Here is a 14,539-nt window from a genome sequence, read left to right as displayed (position 1 = left end):
AAAAAGCATACAGGTTTAAGAGTAGATGTCATTAGCCCCAAACACACAATGGCTGTAGGCAGCTATTTTCCATATATCATTCTTCCTGGATCGTTTGATCTGTGAGACACCTTATGTTCTCTGGTAAAGTCTATAACAAAACTAGGGAATCTATGTCTTCTAGGGCTTCAGATATACTGTACCTCCAATTCCACTTCTTAGTGGAAATAGTCTTACAAGAACAGGTCAAGTGCATTTTCAAATCAGAAAAGAGGTCAAGATAGTATTTAGAAACAAAGGCATTATCAGTTCAGTCTCTCAGTTGTGTCTGACTCTTTGCCACCCCATGGACTGCAGCACACCAGTCCACCCTGTCTATCACCAACTCCCGGAGTTTACTCAAACTCATATCATTGAGTTGGTGATGCCATCCAACCATCTCATCCTCTGTTGTCCCCTTCTCCTCCTGCCCTCTATCTTTCCCAGCATCAAGGTATTTTCAGATGAGTCAGTTCTTCACATCAGGTGGCCAAAGTATCGGAGCTTCAGCTTCAGCATCAGTCCTTCCAATGAATATTCAGGACTGATTTCCTTTAGGATGTACTGGTTGGATCTCCTTGTAATCCAAGGGACTCTCAAGAGTCCTCTCTAGCACCACTGTTCAAAAGCACCAATTCATTCATGCTTAGCTTTCTTTATACTCCAACTCTCACATCCATACATGACCACTGGAAAAACCATAGCCTTGACTAGACGGACATTTGTTGGCAAAGTAATGTCTCTGCTTTTTAATACAATATCTAGGTTGGTAATAACTTTTCTTCCAAGGAGTAAGGGTCTTTTAATTTTATAGTTGAAGTCACCATCTGCTGTGATTTTGCTGCTAAGTCACTTCGGTCGTGTCCAACTCTGTGCAACCCCATAGACGGCCCCCTATAACCCCTCTGTCCCTGGGATTCTCCAGGCAAGAACATTGGAGTGGATTGCCATTTCCTTCTCCAATGCATGAAAGTGAAAAGTGAAAGTGAAGTCACTCAGTCGTGTCCAACTCTTAGCAACCTCATGGGCTGCAGACTACCAGGCTCCTCCATCCATGGGATTTTCCAAGCAAGAGTACTGGAGTTGGGTGCCACTGCCTTCTCCAGCTGTGATTTTGGAGCCCCCCAAATAAAGTCTGTCACTGTTTCCACAGCTATTTGGCATAAACTGATGAGACTGGATGCCATGATCTTAGTTTTCTGAATGTTTAGTTTTAAGCCAACTTTTTCACTCTCCACTTTCACCTTCATCAAGAGGCTTTTTAGTTCCTCTTCACTTTCTGCCATAAGGGTTGTGTCACCTGCATATCTGAAGTTATTGATATTTCTCCTAGAAATCTTGATTCCAGCTTGTATTTCATCCAGCCCAGCGTTTCTCATGATGTACTCTGCATATAAGCTAAATAAGCAAGGTGACGGTATACAGCCTTGACGTACTCCTTTCCCTATTGGGAAACAGTCTGTTGTTCCATGTCCAGTTCTAGCTGTTGCTTCCTGACCTACAAACAGATTTCTCAGGAGGCAGGTCAAGTGGTCTGGTATTCCCATCTCTTTCAGAATTTTACACAGTTTGTTGGGATCCACCCAGTCAAAGGCTTTGGCATAGTCAATAAAGCAGAAGTTGATGTTTTTCTGGAACTCTTTTGCTTTTTCAATGATCCAAAGGATGTTGGCAATTTGATCACTGGTTCCTCTGCCTCTTCTAATTCCAGCTTGAACATCTGGAAGTTCATGGTTTACATACTGTTGAAGCCTGGCTTGGAAAATTTTGAGCATTATTTTGCTAGCATGTGACAAGAGTGCATTTATCTGGTAATTTGAGCATTCTTTAACATTGCCTTTCTTTGGTATTGGAATGAAAACCCCTTTTCCAGTCTTGTGGCCACTGCTGAGTTTTCCAAATTTGCTGGCATATTGAGTGCAGCACTTTCACAGCATCATCTTTCAGGATTTGAAATAGCTCAACTGGAATTCCATCACCTCCACTAGCTTTGTTCGCAGTGATGCTTTCTAAGGCCCACTTGACTTCACATTCCAGGATGTCTGGCTCTAGGTCAGTGATCACACCATCATGATTATCTGGATCGTGAAGATCTTTTTTTGTACGGTTCTTCTGTGTATTCTTGCCACCTCTTCTTAATATCTTCTGCTTCTGTTAGGTCCATACCATTTCTGTCCTTTATCGAGCCCATTTGTGCATGAACTGTTCCCATGGTATCTCTAATTTTTTTGAAAAGATCTCTAGTCTTTCCCATTCTATTGTTTTCCTCTGTTTCTTTGCACTGATCACTGAGGAAGGCTTTCTTAAAATCCAAATGCTTATGTGAAACTGACATAAACCAGTTACATAGGAAGCCTTACATATCTCAGTTTCACTGTCTTCCCTTCTGTTATTCCATTCTCAGATCGCTGAATCCAGAAGAAATGTACATAGTTTTCCACAGGAAATGTTGTGGCTTTTTAGTTTTGCTTGCCTGGAATCCATTTTACATTCAGAATCCACTCAATAATATTCCCTTAACTATCATTATCTCTCTTCCTGGATTATTTGTTTGTGTAGCCCTTATAATTATCATCTAGTAAAGCTGAAACTCCAGTACTTTGGCCACTTCATGCAAAGAGTTGACTCATTGGAAAAGACTCTGATGTTGGGAGGGATTGGGGGCAGGAGGAGAGGGGGATGACAGAGGATGAGATGGCTGGATGGCATCACTGACTCAATGGACATGAATTTGAGTGAACTCCAGGAGTTGGTGATGGACAGGGAGGCCTGGCGTGCTGCCATTCATGGGGTCACAAAGAGTCGGACACGACTGAGCCACTGAACTGAACTGAACTTTTACTATGCATTACTTCTTGCTTGTATTTGTTACCTGTCTCCCCTGCTAGAATATAAGCTATGAAAATGTCTTGATTGTTTTGTCTTGTTTTGATTGATTGTTTCTTTCTCTTTGATTATTGTCCTTTGATAGTCAGCATCTAGAACAGATGTATAATAGGTACTAAAAAATAACTGATGAACGGGTGAACAGAGAAATGCATATATGAAGGGGCTTTCACTCCTTACTTAGTGTGGATAAACTGGCAGTTTGTATTTGAATGTTACATCTCCTTCATTTTAGTTTATTGTATATATTTGTTTCATTTGACTCAAATAAATTCTTACCATTCTCACTTCATGAATGCATTCAGACATTCATTTGGTAGGTACTTACTGAACTTCCTGATGTTCAAGCTGGTTTTAGAAAAGGCAGAGGAACCAGAGATCAAATTGCCAACATCTGCTGGATCATGGAAAAAGCAAGAGAGTTCCAGAAAAATATCTATTTCTGTTTTATTGAATATGCCAAAGCCTTTGACTGTGTGGATCACAAGAAACTGTGGAAAATTCTGAAAGAGATGGGAATACCAGACCACCTGATCTGCCTCTTGAGAAATTTGTATGCAGGTCAGGAAGCAACAGTTAGAACTGGACATGGAACAACAGACTGGTTCCAAATAGGAAAAGGAGTGCATCAAGGCTGTATATTGTCACCCTGCTTATTTAACTTATATGTAGAGTACATCATGAGACACGCTGGACTGGAAGAAACACAAGCTGGAATCAAGATTGCCGGGAGAAATATCAATAACCTCAGATATGCAGATGACACCACCCATATGGCAGAAAGTGAAGAGGAACTAAAAAGCCTCTTGATGAAGGTGAAAGTGGAGAGTGAAAAAGTTGGCTTAAAGCTCAACATTCAGAAAACGAAGATCATGGCATCCAGTCCCACCACTTCATGGGAAATAGATGGGGAAACAGTGGGAACAGTGTCAGACTTTATTCTTCTGGGCTCCAAAATCACTGCAGATGGTGACTGCAGCCATGAAATTAAAAGATGCTTACTCCTTGGAAGGAAAGTTACGACCAACCTAGATAGCATATTCAAAAGCAGAGACATTACTTTGCCAACAAAGGTTTGTCTAGTCAAGGCTATGGTTTTTCCTGTGGTCATGTATGGATGTGAGAGTTGGGCTGTGAAGAAGGCTGAGTGCCGAAGAATTGATGCTTTTGCACTGTGGTGTTGGAGAAGACTCTTGAGAGTCCCTTGGACTGCAAGGAGATCCAACCAGTCCATTCCGAAGGAGATCAGCCCTGGGATTTCTTTGGAAGGAATGATGCTAAAGCTGAAACTCCAGTACTTTGGCCACTTCATGTGAAGAGTTGACTCACTGGAAAAGACTCTGATGCTGGGAGGGATTGGGGGCAGGAGGAGAAGGGGATGACAGAGGATGAGATGGCTGGATGGTATCACTGACTCGATGGACGTGAGTGTGAGTGAAGTCCGAGATTTGGTGATGGACAGGGAGGCCTGGCGTGCTGAGATTCATGGGGTCACAAAGAGTCGGACATGACTGAGCGACTGATCAGATCTACTGAGCACCAAGCATTCTCTCTCAAGTGGCTCTTCTGCTGTCTCCATAAAAGGCTGAGTAAGGAACTACTCCAATTATTATTATAGAAACATAAAATCTCCTTCAGTTAAGATTCTGATGTCCAGAGTGGGAATTCCAGTGAAGTAGCATTCCTGGACAATGTAATTTTGACAAGGGTTGTTTCTCAGCCTGTTAACAAGAGGTCCAAGTCTACGAGCAAGAATCTGCTCAGTCAGTAGTGTAGTCATCTAGCCAATTATAGCCATTGGTTATAAGTATGTCACTAGGCAGCTTTCTGGAACTTTCCTTAAAAGATATTTGAAGTATACCCATTACCCTCAGTATATTCTTGTCTTCTTTAGTCCTGCTCCCTGGAGCATAATGCCACCTGGCCCCTGAGAACATGACTACACATAAAAATGATTGGAAAGTGAAGACTAATGAAGCTTTGAGCTTGAGGAGGATTTGAGTACATCTTCCATCCTACTTCTGAACTACATGATACTAGACTTTCAAAAAAGAGAGAGCTGTAACTTATTTATAACTTTATTACTTGGGGATATTATAATATCCATGAATAGAATTATTTCTAACAAATACGATTTCAAATACAAACTCTGTCATTTATTAATTTTATGAACATGCACAGAGTCCTTAGTTTTCTTATCTTTAAACTAAATGTAGAACACTCAATCTTTCAGTTTGAAGAATACTCAATGGGCTTCCCTGCCTGCGCAGTGGTAAAGAACCCATCTGCTATGAAGGAAACCTGGATTTGACCTGTGGGTTGGGAAGATCCTCTGGAGGGGATGGCATGGCAGTGGAGTAGGCATGGCAACCTACTCCAGTATTCTTCCCTGGAGAATCTCCATGGACAGAGGAGCCTGGTGGGCTCCAGTCCATAGGGTTACAAAGAGTCAGACACAACTGAGTGACAAAGGACAGCACAGTACATTATTAACTCTAGTCACTAATCTGTAACCATCTCTCAGAATACTCAATATACAAGATTATTATGAGGGTTAAATAAGATAATCGATAGAAATAAATTAGCCTTGTGTCTGATGCAAAGTAAGTGTTCAGTAAATGATTGCTGCTATTTTTATTGTAAACATAGCAATCCCTATACCCAACTGCTTGAATGAAGACTCAGGGAATTTTTTGAAATTTCTAGTAAAGAAATATACACTATTTGTTTGCTTTTTAAATTATAAGGACTGTTCTTAAACCTGAGAGGATTGTAGGAGCCATTGTACTGGAGGGAAAAAATAAAAGTTTCTGTATCTCACAGCAGAAATGACTGTCTTTAGTAATTACCAGTCTTATCTAGATTCAAGTCTCATGATCAAGAAAAGAGCAAAATGTCATAAATCAATGCAGCTTTTTCAGCTGATTCATATTAAAGTACAAATGTATGTTTTGAGATCCAATGTCTTCAGGATAAAGAAATGAGAGACATACCCTGGATTGTTTATTATAATTATAACATTCCAAAATAAAATTAGGGTGATTTAGGAATATTGTTGGAGCATTAAAATATGGTTAGTATAAAAGATAAGATCAATCATGAAAGTCAGCATGTAGGCATGAAATTCAACCTAGTACCTGATATTAGGCACCAGATACATTTCCATGTTTCCCTAGTAGGCAAACTAAGTGGAAAATAAGACTAGTTAAAAGAGATTATTATCTATGAGAGAAGGTATAGTAGGTTGCTTCCCGGGTGGCGCTAGTGGTAAAGAACCTGACTGCCAGTGCAAGAAACATAAGAGACGTGGGTTCAATCCCTGGGTCAGGAAGATCCCCTAGAGGAGGACATGGCAACCCACTCCAGTATTCTTGCCTGGAGACTCCCATGGACAGAGGAGTCTGGAGGGCTACAGTCCATGGGGTTGCATAGAGTCAGACATGACTGAAGTGACTTAGCAAGCATGCCGGGGAAAAAAAGATTTAGTGCATACAAAATTTATTTCGCAATAGAAATTAAGAAAAAATATCTTATCTCCTAATAGTGATATTATGAGCTGCAACCAATCTCAGAGGATTAAAGAACTAGGACTAAGCCTAGATTAATTAGATATTTACCTGTAGTTTCACTGATCACATTGCCTATGTCTTAGGGTTGAGGAAGGCTTGATTTTTGTGATTTAATGAAAAATTTTTATCTTGAATTCAATTTTTATTGATAATCACAGAAAAAGAGAGTTTGTTTTGATGTTAGGGATGTGCATGTGTGTGTGTGTGTGTGTGTGTTTTAAGAAATAGTATTGGCAAAGGGATTCTTAGCACATATGCTACTATTCAGAGTAGCCAAAATCCCTATATTTTTCCACCCTACTTTTCATACTACACATTTGTTTACAAACACATGTGCTCACACATCCCACATAAACATTCCCTGGAGTATATGTATGTGCACTCACTCAGTCATGTCTGACATTTTGTGACCTTATGGACTGTAGCCCACTAGGCTCCTCTGTCCATGGAATTCTCCAGGCAAGAATACTGGAGTGGGTTGTCATTTCCTCCCCTCTGGGGATCAAACCTGAATCTCCTGTATCTCCTGTCAGGCAGGTGGATTCTTTCTTTACCAATGAGCCACTTGGGAAGCCTCTCTCTGAAGTATACTTATCATTAAATTTTTACTAGTTAAAAAGAAAAATAGTTTTGCAGGGATAAGTGATATTAATTAGTGATAAAGGTGATGAAAGAGCCATCTAAATTGAGTCCTAAATCCTTACTCTTCCGAGATTGGTTTTAGCTGACAATATCATTAAGTATACTACATAAAATAAAAAAATTGGAAGTTGTGTTAATTTAAAAAGCTTATATGGGTTCCTTGTGTATCAGGAAATATTTGAATATATTATGTATTAGTATTCATCCATGTCACATGAAAATGGCATACACAGAAGGAAAACTCATTTCCAAATGTATTTTAACAAAGTGATTAACAATCCTAAAGGAGACTGAGCTCACTTGTTTATATTAGAATCAGAATTACATATTATAGTTACTTGGGCTTTTGTTTTTCCTCTGGGGCTTATTAAAATGCTCAGAATAAAATGTATATGTCAATTCCTGTACTCTTATTTACATTCAAAACTGGAAAAACAGTTGGTTAGGGATATACTTCCTCTCATCACATTCAAAAGGAAGAGACAGTTCACAAACCAGCAAAAATAAATAAATCTGTTGCAAATCCTTTCTATTTTTTCTCCCCCATCAGCAATTTTGGAAAACCTTTCCATTGTCTTCTTCATTTGATTTTGGTACAGGAAGCCACACAAATTGTTGCTTGGGGAGAAGTCACAGCAATAAATCCAGAAAATTCTATCTACCTCATAAGGAAAACATAGGAACACAGACACACATAGGAAAGGTGTCTTTTCCCCTAGAGATAGTCATGTTCATCAGTGTTGGGTAAACCTTCAAATTTACATTTTCAACATATATCCCCTCTTAATTTATCGAGAACTGATTTGTTTACTGAAGGACATAAAAAGCCATCTTTCCAGATTATATAGCTGAAGAAGTCAACATTTGCTGGGCTATTTAAATTCTAGAGTTTCTCAAGAGATGCTAGAGACATTGTAACTTTCAAATGATCTTAAGTCTTATGTTTTGTAAGTGTTCTGCTGGTTCATCTTTATCTTTACACTGAATCACTTCCTGAAGGTACATGGGCAGCTGTAGTGCTGGGAGAAGTGGCATTTTGCCCAGGTATCCATCTGCACAGACAGCCAGAATTACATCTGCATGTAATCCTGTAGTTTTGGCACAATTTTTGAATTTGAAGCAATATATGTTTTTCTAACATGACTTAGAGTTCTTCTTTTACCAGAATTCCTTGTTGTTGTTGTTCAGTCATCCAATTGTGTCTGACTCTTTGTGACTACAGCACGCCAGGCCTCCCTGTCCCTCACCGTCTCCTGGAGTTTGCCCAAGTTCATGTCTTTGCATTGGTGATGCCATCCAGCCATCTCATCCTCTGACCCCCGCTTCTCCTTCTGCCCTCAATCTTTCCCAGCACAGAGACTTTTCCAATGAGTCGTCTGTTTGCATCAGATGATCAAAATACTGGAGCTTCAGGATCAGTTCTTCCAGTGATTATTCAGGGTTGATCTCCCTTAAGATTGACTGGTTTGAACTCCTTGCTGTCGAGGGGACTTTCAGGAGTATTCTCCAGTACCAGAGTTTGAAGGCATCAACTCTTTGGTGTTCTGCCTTCTTTATGGTCCAGCTCTCAAAACCATATGTGACCACTGGGAAGACCATAGCCTTGACTATACAGACCTTCGTGGGCAGAGTAATGTCTCTGCTTTTCAACACACTGTCTAGGTTTGTCATCACTTTCCTGCCAAGAAGCAATCATCTTCTGATTTCACGGCTGCAGTCACCGTCCACAGTGATTTCGGAGCCCAAGAAGAGCAAATCTGACACTATTTCCACCGTTTCCCTTTTAATTTGCCGTGCATTGTTGGGGTTGGATGCCATGATCTTAGTTTTTTTCACATTTAGTCTTAACCTGGCTCATTCACTCTTCCTTCATCCTCATCAAGAGGCTCTTTAGTTCCTCTTTGCTTTCTGCCCTTAGAGTGGTATTATCTGCATATCTGAGGTGGTTGATGTTTCTCTGGCCTATCTTGATTCCAGCTTGTAATGTATCCAGCCCAGCAATTCTCATGAAGTGCTGCTCAGCGTATAGGTTAAACAAACAGGGTAACCAGAATCCCTTGCAGGCCAGCAAAAGTATTGAATACATGATGGCACATTCAACTCTGTGAGTGTATGCTCCCCCATGCATTCCTACTAATTGATTAGTATAATGAAGGACTTTTGCTATCTGGGGTAAAAAAAGATTAGGGCACCTAGAACAGTGTCCCCTGAAAGGTATCTTGATCAGTCCTTCTCCATGTTTGGGCAATTACATGAGAATATTCTAAGCCTAGAGTTCAATAAGCTTATTAAGTCCACTGAACACCTCCAGTGTACTCAAAGCACAAATAGAAGAAAAGAGGTATAGCAATCTAATGAATAAAGAACTAATTTCAAACAAAGTACATGTAGTTATTATCTGTAGAATCTTAGACAAAATATAGTTTCTCAAAATACAATTTCCTCATCTCTAAAATGGGGAAAATAATACTTGCCTTATTGGTATTACTCAGCTGAGGACAAATATTGCTTAAAATTGAGTAACAGATAGCTCAGTTCAGTTCAGTTGCTCAGTCATGTCCAACTCTTTGTGACCCCATGAACCGCAGCACACAGCCTCCCTGTCCATCACCAACTCCCAGAGTTTACCTAAACTCATGTCCATTGAGTCGGTGATGCCATCCAACCATCTCATCCTCTGTCATCCCCTTCTCCTCCTGCCCTCAATCTTTCCCAGCATCAGGGTCTTTTCAAATGAGTCAGCTCTTCACATCAGGTGGCCAAAGTTTCAGGAGTTTCAGCTTCAACATCAGTCCTTCCAATGAACACCCAGGACTGATCTTCCTTAGGATGGACTAGTTGGTTCTCCTTGTAGTCCAAGGGACTCTCAAGAGTATTCTCCAACACCACAGTTCAAAAGCATCAATTCTTCAGCACTCAGCTTTCTTTATAGTCCAACTCTCACAACCATACAGATAGCTCAAGACTGTAAATACCCTGGAGTAGGAAATGACCACCTATTCCAGTATTATTGCCTGGGAAATCCCACTGAGAGAGAGAAGCCCTGGCAAGTTACAGTCCATGGCGTTGCAAACAGTCAGATATGACTGACCGCATGCCCGTGCGCGTGTGCACATGCACACACACCCAATGTATGGCTCAAGACTGTAGCCACTATAGAGATAGTATAACTTGTTGTTTTAGACATAGTGAGCACACAGTAAATGTTTGCCGATCTAAAATTAGAGATGCATATAAGCCTAAATTTAAGGCCCTATGTTATGTGCTGTCCTGACATCTGGTACATATGTGAGGGTTTCAAATGGCCTAAGGACAAATTGCCCTATCCCCTCTACTTTGTGGATGAGGTCCTCTAGCTCAACAATCCTTCTTATCATGGGGACAAGGTACAGTTGCTGCTTATCTCTGAGTAGCAGGTTTCAGTTCTTTGCTAGCCCTTTGAATAATATTGAAAAAAAACAAAAAACAAAAAAAAACCTCCCACTCCCCACAGGAATAAGGAGTCACCTCATCCTCTCAATTCTAAAAAGGCTGCCTCCCACATCACCTAGTTGTTCACTCCCCTAGTGCAACCCCTTGCGGCCATGCACGGCATGTGGGTCCTCTTCTCCATTCTGTGAGCATTTGTGATCAACAAATTGCTGTCTGTTTCACCTGTCGAATGTCTGATGTTTTGTGTGTGTGACCATGTGACCATCCCCATAGTTACAGTTATTTGGGATTTGGAATTTCTCCCTTACTAAATGGCTGATCAGGAAATGATTAAAACAATAGGTAAATATTATAAAAGAAGGTGAGTGAATGAGGGGCAAAGGGGAAGAAAAGCAGGAGAATGCATATAATGGGAAACATGATCATAAAGAGACTCAAAGGGAGAGGGTATTATATAGCCAGACAAAATAGCCTTAAAAACTGCTTCTTCCTAAACTCTGTGGCTCAGGGGTAAAGAATCTGCCTGCCAATGTAGGAGAAAGGGGTTCAACCTTTGGGTAGGAAAGATCCTTTTGAGAAGGAAATGGCAACCCGCTTCAGTACTCTTGCCTGGGAAATCCTATGGACAGAGGATCCTGACAAGATACCCCTGGTCCATGGGGTTGCATTGAGTCATACAGGACTAAGCAACTAAACAACAATATTCTTAATATATTCAAAGAAAAGGGAAAGGGACTTAATAATATTTTTCAACACAAATCATTATATGGATTGATGGGGACATTTTTTTGAAATGCAAACTGGCATTTTTTTTTTATAGATGAAGAGAAAGAAATAAATGTCTTGTATGCATTTATTTTAAGACATATTTTGTAAGATCAGCAGTGTAACTGCTGTCCTTTGGTGTATCAGCGTGGGTTGGTGAATGTGGGCAGAGAGCCTGGTTCTTGTGAAGAAATCTCACTTTGGAGGCTGACATTTAGCAATTTTGTATTAGTTATGTCTTCTTTGCATTGCTCAGAGGACAGGAGGGCTTCATAAATACAATCTTAATTAAATGTAAGGACTAGGTGGTGGATTTGAGATGAAGAGGTGGGGAGGGCCCACATTGCCATGTTCTTCAATGAATCAGTATGGTTAAATAAATGGGAAAGTCATGATAAATCCCCTGCAAAATTTCACTCTATGTTTTAGGAAGATGCTGCATGTAATTAAAATACTTATAAAACAGTCCTCTGCTTCTCTACAGGGAATAATCAGGACAGGAACAGCAGAATGTGTTTTTTCCTTAGAACCTGAATTAAACAAAGTAAATAACTTTTTTGACTTATAAAATTCTACTTTATTGCATTCGTAAAAATCTGTCCTCTTAAGTCAAAAAAGCCTGACATCGTATCCAGATATGACCAGAGACAAGTAGTAGTCTTCTTCATGTAACTGAAAAAAAAAAAAAAATGAAACTCATGAGTAGCCTCCCAAACTCCCTTAACTCAAGATTGCCATAATATCTCCTAAGTTAATTGTTTTGTCTTTTAGATCATATGCATATTTATATGTCTATTCATCGATATCATCAAGAACATCTGCTGCTGCTGCTGCTGCTGTCACTTCAGTAGTGTTTGACTCTGTTCGACCCCATAGACGGCAGCCCACCAGGCTCCCACGTCCCTGGGATTTTCCAGGCAAGAACACTGGAGTGGGTTGCCATTTCCTTCTCCAGTGCATGAAAGTGAAAAGTGAAAGTGAAGTTGCTCAGTCGTGTCTGACTCCTAGCAATCCCATGGACTGAAGCCTTCCAGGCTCCTCCACCCATGGGATTTTCCAGGCAAGAGTACTGGAGTCGGTTTCCATTGCCTTCGTCAAGAACATCTGACATGCTGTATTACTTCTTTTTCCCCTTCCCATTAATTCCTTCTTTAAAAGATTCTCATAAGAAACGAAAAAAGATTGAGGTGTCTTACTTACAAAGGATCACTCTCTCCTTTCATATTAATCCCTTTCTCATTCTCCAATATCTCCCAGGATATGAAATTTTCACCCTCCTTTAATGAGGTCAGAGATACTATTTCTGTAAACAGTGAATTTCATTAAAATTGATCTGGTCTGTAGAGTGATAGTGCTGGATGCAGGTCTGATCTTTAAACCGCTTACATACTGTGAGTTACATTTTAAAGAAAGCATAAGCCAATCTCATCTCACTGCTCTTTGGTTATTGATACATTACAATTTTTTTTTAGCTGACGTAGGCTTTATTGAATCAGCTGAACAAAAAGTAAGGCCTTATGAGGTACCAGGATTAGCCAAGTGAATTTTTATTATAAACATCAATCCTCTGTGTGCATACATGTGTGCATAAATGCACGCTTCTTGGGGTGGGGTTGAGAATGGTTTTGAAATGAAAGAAAGAACAGAGAAAGTAGAATGGAAAGGCATCGAAAGTGACACCAGTTACAATGCTGTTTTGCAGAGGAAGAACTCTAGTTTTGAATCTTTGCTAAGATTCATAGTTTATTTCTATACATTTCCCAGTGATTATATCAACTCCCTCAGCATTCTCTATCTCTCTTTCTCTGACTTCTCCACTGGCATTACCATGTCCCTACCAGAAACACTGGTTAACATATAATCTGGGGCTTATTTTTCATGAATATGGTTGGTCATTAAAAAAAAAAAAAAAAACAGCAACAAGAGTAAGACAAATAGCCCGTCCCCACCACTGCTTTGTTTAAACCCAGTTCATATTGTATTGAAAATAGTTCTTTGACTGTTTTTAAACCCAGATGGCACTACTGGTAAAGAACTTGCCTGCCAGTACAGGATACATAAGAGACATGGGTTCGATCCCTGGGTCAGGAAGATCCTCTGGTGGAGGGCATGGCAATCTGCTCCAATATTCTTGCCAGGAGAATCTCATGGACAGAGGAGCCTGGCAGGCTGTAGTCCACAGCATCACAGAGTCAGACACGACTGAAGCAACTTAGCACAAGCCATCATGTATGTGAAAGGTCCAGAGAAACCAGAAATTACCAACACCCTGACAGAAGTGGCTCTAAGATAAGGTTATGAACAGATGGAAGAGAATGTAAAAGAAACCAGTTTTATAGGGAAACCCAGAAATGGAGATAACCTTTGTTTGATATTTTAATTCTGTTATTGAACAAAAAGAAAACAAAATGTCTTGGAGGACAGCATTTTAAATGGACCAAAATTTCTTGAATTTGAATATAACTATAATGGAACATGAATTTTGTATTCTTTGAGAGTTTCGTTTCATGCTGGGAGAGGTGAGAAATACCATCATTCGAAGCCAAATTCGACACCTGATAAAGATCATTGTGCTTAATCAGTGCTATACTTGTCTATGTTTCCATTTCTGGAAAGATAACTGATGCTCCCAGGGAATAAACCACACCTCCAAGCATCCATACACCAAAATATTAACACTAGAGCTTGGGATTCCATTGTCTGTGCCTCTCTTGCTACTTCACCAAGGCTTCATTGTAAGATACTGTTCTCATCTCTAACCAGCCCCTATCAACCCCTTCAACATTAATTGGCTTACTTCCAAAAGCAGATTTTCCTGAGCATTTTCAAAGGGATTAGGCACATTACTTCTATTGCAATATGGCTGCAGGCAGAACAAGAGGCTAATTTAGTTTCCTCTTAAATTGGATTATTTCTTATATGAAAGTTGATTATTCAAGAATCTGGGTGGGCTCCTGTAAAAGTCCAAGTTAAGATCAGCTGACTATCTGGTTGATGGCCTCATTCTTGCCCGTATTTGTGTTTAGGCATCTTCAATTTCAAGATACCCTTAGGCAGTTCTTCCTTGAAGAAATTTCCATTCCTGTTAATACTTCTATCAACTGAAAGTACTTTTTTAAATTCTATATTGAGTGCATATATTGCACTGTACTGAGCAACATGGAGCATATAAAAATAAGGATGATTGGGGCTTTGCTTTCAGAGTTACAGTCTAATGGAAGAGTTGT

This window comes from Bos javanicus, chromosome 11 (assembly GCF_032452875.1).
Source record: "Bos javanicus breed banteng chromosome 11, ARS-OSU_banteng_1.0, whole genome shotgun sequence".
Taxonomy (NCBI): Eukaryota; Metazoa; Chordata; class Mammalia; order Artiodactyla; family Bovidae; genus Bos; species Bos javanicus.
The sequence above is the reverse complement of the archived record's forward strand: the minus strand, read 5'-3'. Positions refer to the sequence as shown.